Here is a 9355-nt window from a genome sequence, read left to right on the forward strand (position 1 = left end):
CCTGGAGCTGGTTAGCCCGAGGGTGAGCACAGGTTAATTTAAATGGTGTTACTGACTTATTCTGACTAGGTTTGTTGCTCCTGCTTGGACTAGGTGCATAACTCTGCCTACCAGACAACCAATTTCTAACAGGTGTGTACGTATTAAGATACTTTGCATCCTTCTTATGGTATACGATTGTCTTTGATGCATTGTTTTGTTGCCTTGCATGAACCCTAAATACAAGAATAAGTACATTCACCTCCTGTCCTTGCACTTGATCCTGCTCCTAATAAGAAAGATGGCTAAAACCATGACACTCGTTTAAAGTAATGATCCAAAAGGCCATATTTTATGTCAGTGAGTTTCTATGATTAGGCAATGCTAATCACATAAACCCCAATAACAGCAAAGCCTATATACATAACACAAATCGTCCATAAGCTGGGTATAAAGCAATAGAACATGTCATAAATTATGATAAAATAATTTCTGGAAATAGTACAATGGCAAGATCGTATGCATAGCTAGGACACGCCCTAGCATTGTTTGCTTGATATGAGCACAATAGGCATAAACATGCAAAAATCACTCTGACCTCTCATCACATGGGGAATTTGTACAAACATGCAACCTTTTCAGCACCGGAGCAGGAAGGTGGTGGAAAACAATGCAGACAAAAGTGCTAATAAATCGCTAAACCATCCGGAGAACCAGAGAAAGAGTACAACTAAGAGCCCACATAAGCAGAAACCTTTAGGGGCACATGCATCATTGTAAATTGCATTCGCAAATGGTGCAAATCGCAAAATTCGGCCGTTTGCGAATGCAATTTCAACTTTTGGGATGCATCATCATTTTTGTACTTTTCGCAATTTAAGAAATCGCAAAATTGCGATTTCTTAAATTACGAATGCATTTAAGGAATCTCAAATTGAGATTCCTTAAATGCAATGCATCACACGCTAGTAAGGGGAGCAAATTACCATGAAGTTGACCTTCATGGTAATTTGCGAAAACTTTGAAAAATGCACCAAAGTGCATTTTTCAAAGTTCCAAGGGCATGTGTGTGTGCAAGATGTACTTATAGGCAGATTTCAGGGGTGCAACAGGGTGTCCTTTGGACACCCCTGCACCCTTGAAAATTGCATTCCCAATTTGCGATTCTCTAATGGAGAATCGCAAATTGAGAATGTCTTCCCATTCATTCCTATGGGCCTCTTGGCCCATAGGAATGAATGGGGAGGTATTCCTTAATTGCGATTCTCAATTAGAGAATCGCAATTAAGGAATTTTAAGAAATCGCTATTTTTTTTGCGATTTCTTGATGCATTGCAGTTTGCAATTCCTTAATTGCGATTCCTTATTTTTCGCAATTAAGGAATCGCAAAAAGCAATATTGATGCATGTGCTCTGTAGAAACTACTTTGCCTTTCCTCAAAATGCACAATTGCCCTATGATCTGTACGCACCTGTTTCATATTCCTGTTATTTCAGCACCTGAAGCAGACAAGAGAGAGAAAAACACATGTGAAAACCGTTGACCCTGCTGCGCCATATAATAGCACTATGAAAATGGCAGAAAGTGTCAGGAAGCACAGATGCTGTTTTCAGATGCTGAGATGGCCAATGAAGTGGTCCAAGCAGAGGCACATCCCTTTGGAAGCATCACAGCAAAGCCCATCCTGCATTGCAAGGCTAAGCTTTAGGGGAAGCAACATCGATGCTGATTCCACTTATCTCACAACTTCACAAATTTCAGGGTTTAAAGAAAATAAAAAATAACTTAAGCCAAAGATGAGACCAGTGCCAATTCTCACCTCGACACCATTGAAAAAGTGCATGCCAATACAAAGAATAAAACAAGCATTGGCATAGTCAATAGGTCTCGCCTTTGGGACCTTATGTGTTTAGCCAGAACTTTTGGCTATGCTGTAGACCATTGTGGCTGCTGTGCATCATGTTGAATAGTTATAATAAAAAGTGTTAAGCATTTTTGTTACCTTTATACAAACCAAGACAACATTATATACAATTGAACAACCTGATTAAAAAAAGATTTTAACATAAAAAATGTCTTCTAGTTTTTCTGTACTTGCACTGCTGGCAACTTCTTCCTGCCTCTTCTCATGCTTGTTTGTTATATTTTTTTTTGCTATGGGGGAGCGGACAAAATTAACAGGGGAGTGGAGGTTGGAAAACAGTAATTTAATTAGAACATGAGCAGCAGACGGACACTAGGGGAGAATCAACAGCTGCCAGATTCCGAGGTCAGACAGAAGTGATGATTAGGTGATGTTTAGGTGATGCTTAGGTGATGCTTAGGTGGTGTGCTGATGCAAAATGGTGGTGGTAAATGATGTTTGGTGCTCAGGTGGTTCCACTATATGATGTGGATTGGAGATACTTTGTGGATTGTGGAGTTGTGGAGTTGCAATAGGATGTTTGGTGTGTAATTATGTGGTGTGTATTGGAAATGTGTGGAGTTGAATTGTGTGGCCTGGAACTGTGGTGTTGAGTGAAATTATGCTTAGAGAAAATGTGTCATGGTGTGGAGTGCATTTATGTTGATTGGTGGTATGTGGCATAGAGGGCATTTATGTGGAGTGTATGCATGTTGCATTGAGTAGAGTGTAATTATATGGCATGTTATTATGTGGTACTGAGTGGTATGTGGAGTGTATTTATGTTGCATTGAGTAGAGTGTAATTACGTGGCGTTTAACTATGTCGCACTGAGTGTTATTTTGTGGAGTGCATTTATGTTGCATTGAGTAGAGTGTAATTATCTAGTGTGTAATTATGTGGCACAGTGGTATTATGTGGAGTGTATTTAAATTGCATTGAATAGAGTGGAATTATGTGACATGTAATTATGTGGTACTGAGTGGTATTATGTGGAGTGTATTTATGTTGCATTGAGTAGAGTGTAATTATGTGGCACAGTGGTATTATGTGGAGTGTATTTATGTTGCATTGAATAGAGTGTAATTATGTGACATGTAATTATGTGGTACTGAGTGGTATTCTGTTGAGTGTATTTATGTTACATTGAGTAGAGTGTAAATATGTGGCGTTTAATTATTTGGCACTGAGTAGTATTATAGGAAGTGTCTTTATGTTGCATTGAGTAGAGTGTAATTATGTGGCATGTAATTATGTGGCACTGAGTGGTATTATGTGGAGTGTATTTATGTTGCATTAAGTTGAGTGTAATTATGTGGCTTGTAATTATATGGTACTGGGTGGTATTTGGGGGTGTGTTCATGCTGCATTGAGTAGAGTGTAAATATGTGGCGTTTGATTATTTGGCACTGAGTAGTATTATATGGAGTGTATTTATGTTGCATTGAGTGGAGTGTAATTATCTGGCGTGTAACTATGTCACACTGAGTGGTATTATGTGGAGTGTATTTATGTTGCATTGAGTAGAGTGTAATTATGTGGCGTGTAATTATGTGGCACAATGTTAGTATGTGGAGTGTATTTATGTTGCATTGAATCAAGTGTAATTATGTGACGTGTACTTATATGGTACTGAGTGGTATTATGTGAAGTGTATTTATGTTGCATTGAGTAAAGTGTAATTATGTGGTGTGTAAATATGTGGCACAGAGTGGTGTTATGTGGAGTGTATTTATGTTGCATTGAGTCGGGTATATTATGTGGTGTGTAATTATGTGGTACTGAGTGGTATTATGTGAAGTGTATTTATATTGCATTGAGCGAGTATAAAATATGTGAAATGTTATTACATGGCACTGAGTGGTAATATGTGGAGTGTATTTATCTTGCATTGAGTAAAGTGTAAATATGAGGCGTGTAATTATGTGGCACTGAGTGGTGTTATGTGGAGTGTATGTTGCATTTAGTAGAGTGTCATTATGTGGCGTGTAATTATGTGACACTGAGTGGTATTATATTGTGTGTATGTTGCATTGAGAACAGTGTAATTATGTAGCATATAATTATGTGGCACTGAGTGGTATCATGTGGACTGTATTAATGTTGCATTGAGTAGAGTGTAATTATGTGGTGTGTATTTATGTGGTACTGAGTGGTAAGTGGAGTGTATTTATGTTGCAATGAGTGGAGTGTAATTATGTAGTGTGTGACTATGTGGCACTGAGTGGTATTTTGTGGAGTGTATTTATGTTACATTGAGTAGAGTGTAATTATGTGGCACAGTGGTATTATGTTGAGTGTATTTATGTTGCATTGAAGAGAGTGTAAATATGTGCTGTGTAATTATGTGGCCTTGAGTGCTAATATATGGAGTGTATTTATGTTGCATTGAGTAGAGTGTAATTATGTGGCATGTAATTATGTGGTACTGAGTGGTATGTGGGGTGTATTTATGTTGCGCTGAGTAGAGTGTAATTTTGTGGCATGTAACTATGTCACACTTAGTGGTATTATTTGGAGTGTGTTTATGTTGCATTGAATAGAGTGTAATTATGTGACTTGTAATTATGTGGTACTGAGTGGTATTATGTGGAGTGCATTTATGTTGCATTGAGTAGAGTGTAATTATGTGGTGTGTAATTATGTAGCATTGAGTGGTATTATGTGGAGTCTATTTATTTTGCATTGAATAGAGTGTAATTGTCACGTGTAATTATCTTGCACTGAGTGGTATTATGTGGAATGTATTTATGTTGCATTGAGTAGAGTGTAATTATGTGGCATGTAATTATGTGGCACTGAGTGGTATTATGTGGAGTGTTTTTATGTTGCATTGAGTAGAGTAATTATGTGGCACTGAATGCTATGTGGAGTGTTTTTGTGTTGCATTGATTAGAGTGTAATTATGTGGTACTGAGGGGCATCATATGGAGTGTTTTGTGTTGCATTGAGTAGAGTTTAATGATGTGGCACGTAATTATGTGGCACTGAGTGGTATTATATGGAGTGTTTTTATGTGTATTGAGTAGAGTGTAAATGTGGCATGTAATTGTGTAACACTGAGTGGTATTATGTGAAAGTGCCATAAGAGGCAGGGGAATAAGTGCTATGCACAGTGCCTCCTTGCCTTGCATGCTGCCTGCGTTGAACCTTAAAGGCTGTTATGATGGCCACATTTCCTTTTTGAGCACCGCACTTAGATGAATTTCTATTACTTTATACTGTACACACAGGCGTGCACCAGAATTTAACCCAGCCACCTTGCAGTTTGTATTATTACTGCATACTTTAGTCTACCCAATGTAATGCGCCAGTCATCATCTTTATATATATATATCTTCCACAATAATCCAAAATATAATAAAACGTCAATAAATCTTCAAAATTAGAACTCGCACTAAATTAAGGCATGGCTACTCTAGTGTTAATCACAATCAGGGGTCGCAATTAATTAAGCATTTTACATTGTCTCCTGTAACATTAATTAAAATCAGAGGTCACAAGTTTATGCACTGGCGCCTCTCCCAAGGCACTGCCATACAAGAGAGAGAATGTCAAGTTTAATATCCAACTTCTTCATTGACCCAGAGATCAAAGAGTGGTGGATTTGAGGGCGATACACCCCATGTTAATTTGGAAACGACCGGATTGATCAAAAGACTTGTGAGTATGTGAACGCAGATGCAGGCCTCATTTTGTTAGAATTGCCATAGTGCTTATTGCTCTCTCACATATGTCAGAAGAATTGAAAAGGAAAGAGACTGTAAGCTTACTGTCACATGTCACAGTTGAGGAATATAGCCCTGTTAAACGAAGACATCTTTGTACCTCTCAATTTTAAAATTAAATGTTGGTCTATTAAGAAAGGAGGACGTTCCACTAATGCAAAAACATAATTACAAAAATTGGCGATGGGATTTTAATATCAGTCCCCAAACCCTTAATAGTGTGTTCATACTGCTGGAAAATAATAGTTACATCAAAATTTTAGAAGCGATATGAGGCAAAATGACTACATTAAGGCGCCTACCCTAACATTAAACATTTTAATGTTTATTTTTTTTAAAGGGGCCTTTTGAACAGGCAGGAGCTCTAAGCATCAAAGAGGGAGAAAACCAAAGTTTAAACAGGGGTGGCCGTGAAAGCTACTGTGCTTTGTTTAATTAGTAACATGAGCCAAGATAATGATAAGGGGGGAATGCAGCTGGCACAATGCACACCATTGCTCGCTCCCGAGACCCCTAGGCCATGGGAGTGAAAGTTTAGAGGAAAGGCAGGACATGCACCCGTCTTTAGCCATTTGTGTGCTTTCATTATTGAAAGCCACACGCAAAGGTCAATGAAATGTGTGGGAGGATACCGACCCACACGGAGAAGTCTCTTGGAAGTCTGGAGTGATTCCATGAGGCCCTTTCCTAGAGCAGCATGCGTGCTGCGCTAGGCTCGACCTAATGAGTAACAGGGCTACCTGGAGGACTGAAGGGCAAAGAAAAATCACAACGTATTGAAGATGAGTTTATCAAATGCAGAATTCACTAGGACAAATGACAAATGACACATGTGTTATGTCATGTCTGCTATCTGCTATCAACAAGCAGAAGCCCTTTCAAATCTGTTAAAGAGATCAGCAGAGCTGGCTGTAACGTTGGTGGCACCCCCAGAACCTCCTCCACAGTTTCCTTCACTGCCTCCAAACAACAGTGCCCCTCATCTTCCCACAGCCTATCTTTCACATTTATTTTATTATATTTATAGCACCGCTCTCCTCGCAATGTAGGTTGTCAGAGTGCTTGATATGTAGGGATTGATGAGGTTAGGCAAGGTGTAGGATTGTTAAGGAATTATGATGAGGTCCCTGTGATTAAATTGGAGTTAGAATTGTCAAGGAATTATAATGGGGTAGCTGGAGCTAGAGAAAGTTTTGATTGCAATAATTGAGGAATGTAATGTTATTTTCTCCTCTGTATAGCACAACAAATCACACCTGAAGGTGCAGCTCAGAGCTGAGCCAGCACATTAACACCACAACAGCCAGAACAGCCAGGTCTTCAAAGATTTTATTACCTCGATAATGTCCGAGCAACAACGCAGAGTAAAGCTCTACCACCCAGTCTGGTGCAGCGGAAGCGGGGAACAGTCAAGGGCACCTTATCGCTTGATCTAAGTGTTCTTGCAGGATGTTAGTAACTGGGGTGCACGGTCGGAATGTCACTTTTTGTCACGTGCAGTGGTGCAGGCACCTGCTTCATATTTACCATGCGCACTTTTTGGCTCAATGCTGCCTCATCAATATAATTCCCTGTAACACAGTTTTCTGCGTTGAAGGGGTATATAATACGTGTTGCTGGAGGCATCCCCAGCAACATCCATGGGTTTTTTACACTGCCCCAGATTTAAGAGAAATTGTAAATCTGAGGCAGCATCAAAAATGTACATCTCTCCAAGGGAGGCGTAAGAGATGCAGAAAGAGGAGAAATATCTTTATTTCTCCTTGCTTTTCCTTTTTCTTTGTGTGCTGCATTCTGTAGCACACACAGATAGAGGAAACAGTCTCTTATGATTGTTTTTGTGGAGAGAGGTTTTCCTTATCACACAAAAATAGTCATTCCTCCAGCGCAGGCACAGTTGCACCATAGTGCAAAGGTGCCTGCTTTGGTGCACGGCAGTCCATTGTGTGCCGGTACAGGGGAAATGGACAGGAATGCGCTGTATCTGATAGATATGGCACATTCCTGTCCTTTTCTTTTGCTGTAGCTCAGCACATAGTGAAGGTCTGCAGTGCTGCTGATCCAGCGAAAGACCAGGATGAACACTTCACAATCAACACATTTCTCAAAATGGCCCCTCATACAGATTCAAGTTTCCTGACTGTTTCACGGGGGGTCAAGTTTTATTTTCACCTGGATCTGGATTAGTCAATGCCTAACTAACCTTCACAGATCAACACTCTTCCTTTGGTCCATGGACCATTAGTTGAGAAGTTGATGGTGATATTACCAAATTAACTAACTAACTTACAAATCTTAATGAAATAACCACAGACTCTTGGGTAAGTTTTAATGGATTTTATCTAAGTCTCAATAAGAAGTGAACGCTCATTTGTACAAATTCACAGTGCAAACTCCTTAAATTTTCATGGAAGAGAAAATACATTTATCAAATATATTCCATCCGCAAACTCATTCAACAATTCAATGCATTGAGAGCGATAGATGAAGAGACAAAAGACATAAGAAATCATGCATTTGCAACAGATATGCAAATTTTAAACAGAATGATAATTACCAAATGGTGAAATGGGAAAACCCAAACCTCTGGCCAAAGGACTGTTGAAGGGCTCCTGACTCAAGAATCAGGTGACAAAGACTATAGGACAGGAGCAGGATAGGATAATACTTACTAAAACTTCTCTAGAACCCCGATGCACCGGAAGGCATCCTTCTCTTACAATCTCTCCCTCCTCGATATTCTTCCAATAATCTTCAATCTGATCAGGCTGTCTTTAAAGATTGAATCTTCTCAGTCTGTACTCTTGTTCTCTACTTCACGTCTCTTGCATCATCTCCCGTAATCTCCAGCAGCACTAACAGCACCAACATCACTAACAACACTAACAGCACTTCCCATTTTTAATCTTCCGGGCACCTCAATTATAGTCTTCTTTTCTGCATGTCCCACCCTTAATGTTGCAAATATTGGTAAAATATGGAATATGATTGGTCGAGACTAGGGGAGTTCACATCATACTATGCTTACACGACCAATTTATTAAGACCCCTTTGTTATGTAAACCCTTCCCCTTTAGTTCATTGATGTCTTCCTTTGCCATACGTATTTCATTTTATTCAAAGCTCCATTGACAAATATCATACGTTCCCATGGTCACAGAGTTACTGTCCTTGGTCATTGGCAGTTATTCAACTTTACGGGCAATAGGTCACATTACATCTCTTTACGGACATGCGCAATACAAACTTTCTTCCAGCGCCATTTGATTTCATTGCCAAGGTATGCCAGCCCAAATGTACACTATTAATAAAAGAATCATAAACAGATGTTAATCTCTAAAATACATAATTTTCACTGTTCACCACCCACTTCTACTCTATCCCATGTTACTTTCTTCTTTGTTAAGCAAAAGCATTAGCAGCAACAGCTCTCTTTAAATTCAGGCAAGCATATGCCAGGATTGCAGTGCCTCAAGATCTACAGTTAGTAACTCTTGCGCATGCGTGAGAGTTATCCCTCGCAGACGGCTTAGTTACATGGTTATTTACGTGGTTCTGGTTTGCACATGCGCAAAGCGTTTTTCAGTTTCAAGCAGGATTTTAGTTGCCTAGCAAACTATTCTTTGTTATTCAAGTGTGCATAAAGCTCTTTTCCCCACATGTGAATGTTGTGTGCATGTTCATTTTTCTCTTATTTACTATTTCTAGTTATTAGTACCTGTTAATGAGAGATTGATCTGAACA

The sequence above is a fragment of the Lissotriton helveticus genome, chromosome 6, assembly GCF_964261635.1.
Source record: "Lissotriton helveticus chromosome 6, aLisHel1.1, whole genome shotgun sequence".
Lineage (NCBI taxonomy): Eukaryota > Metazoa > Chordata > Amphibia > Caudata > Salamandridae > Lissotriton > Lissotriton helveticus.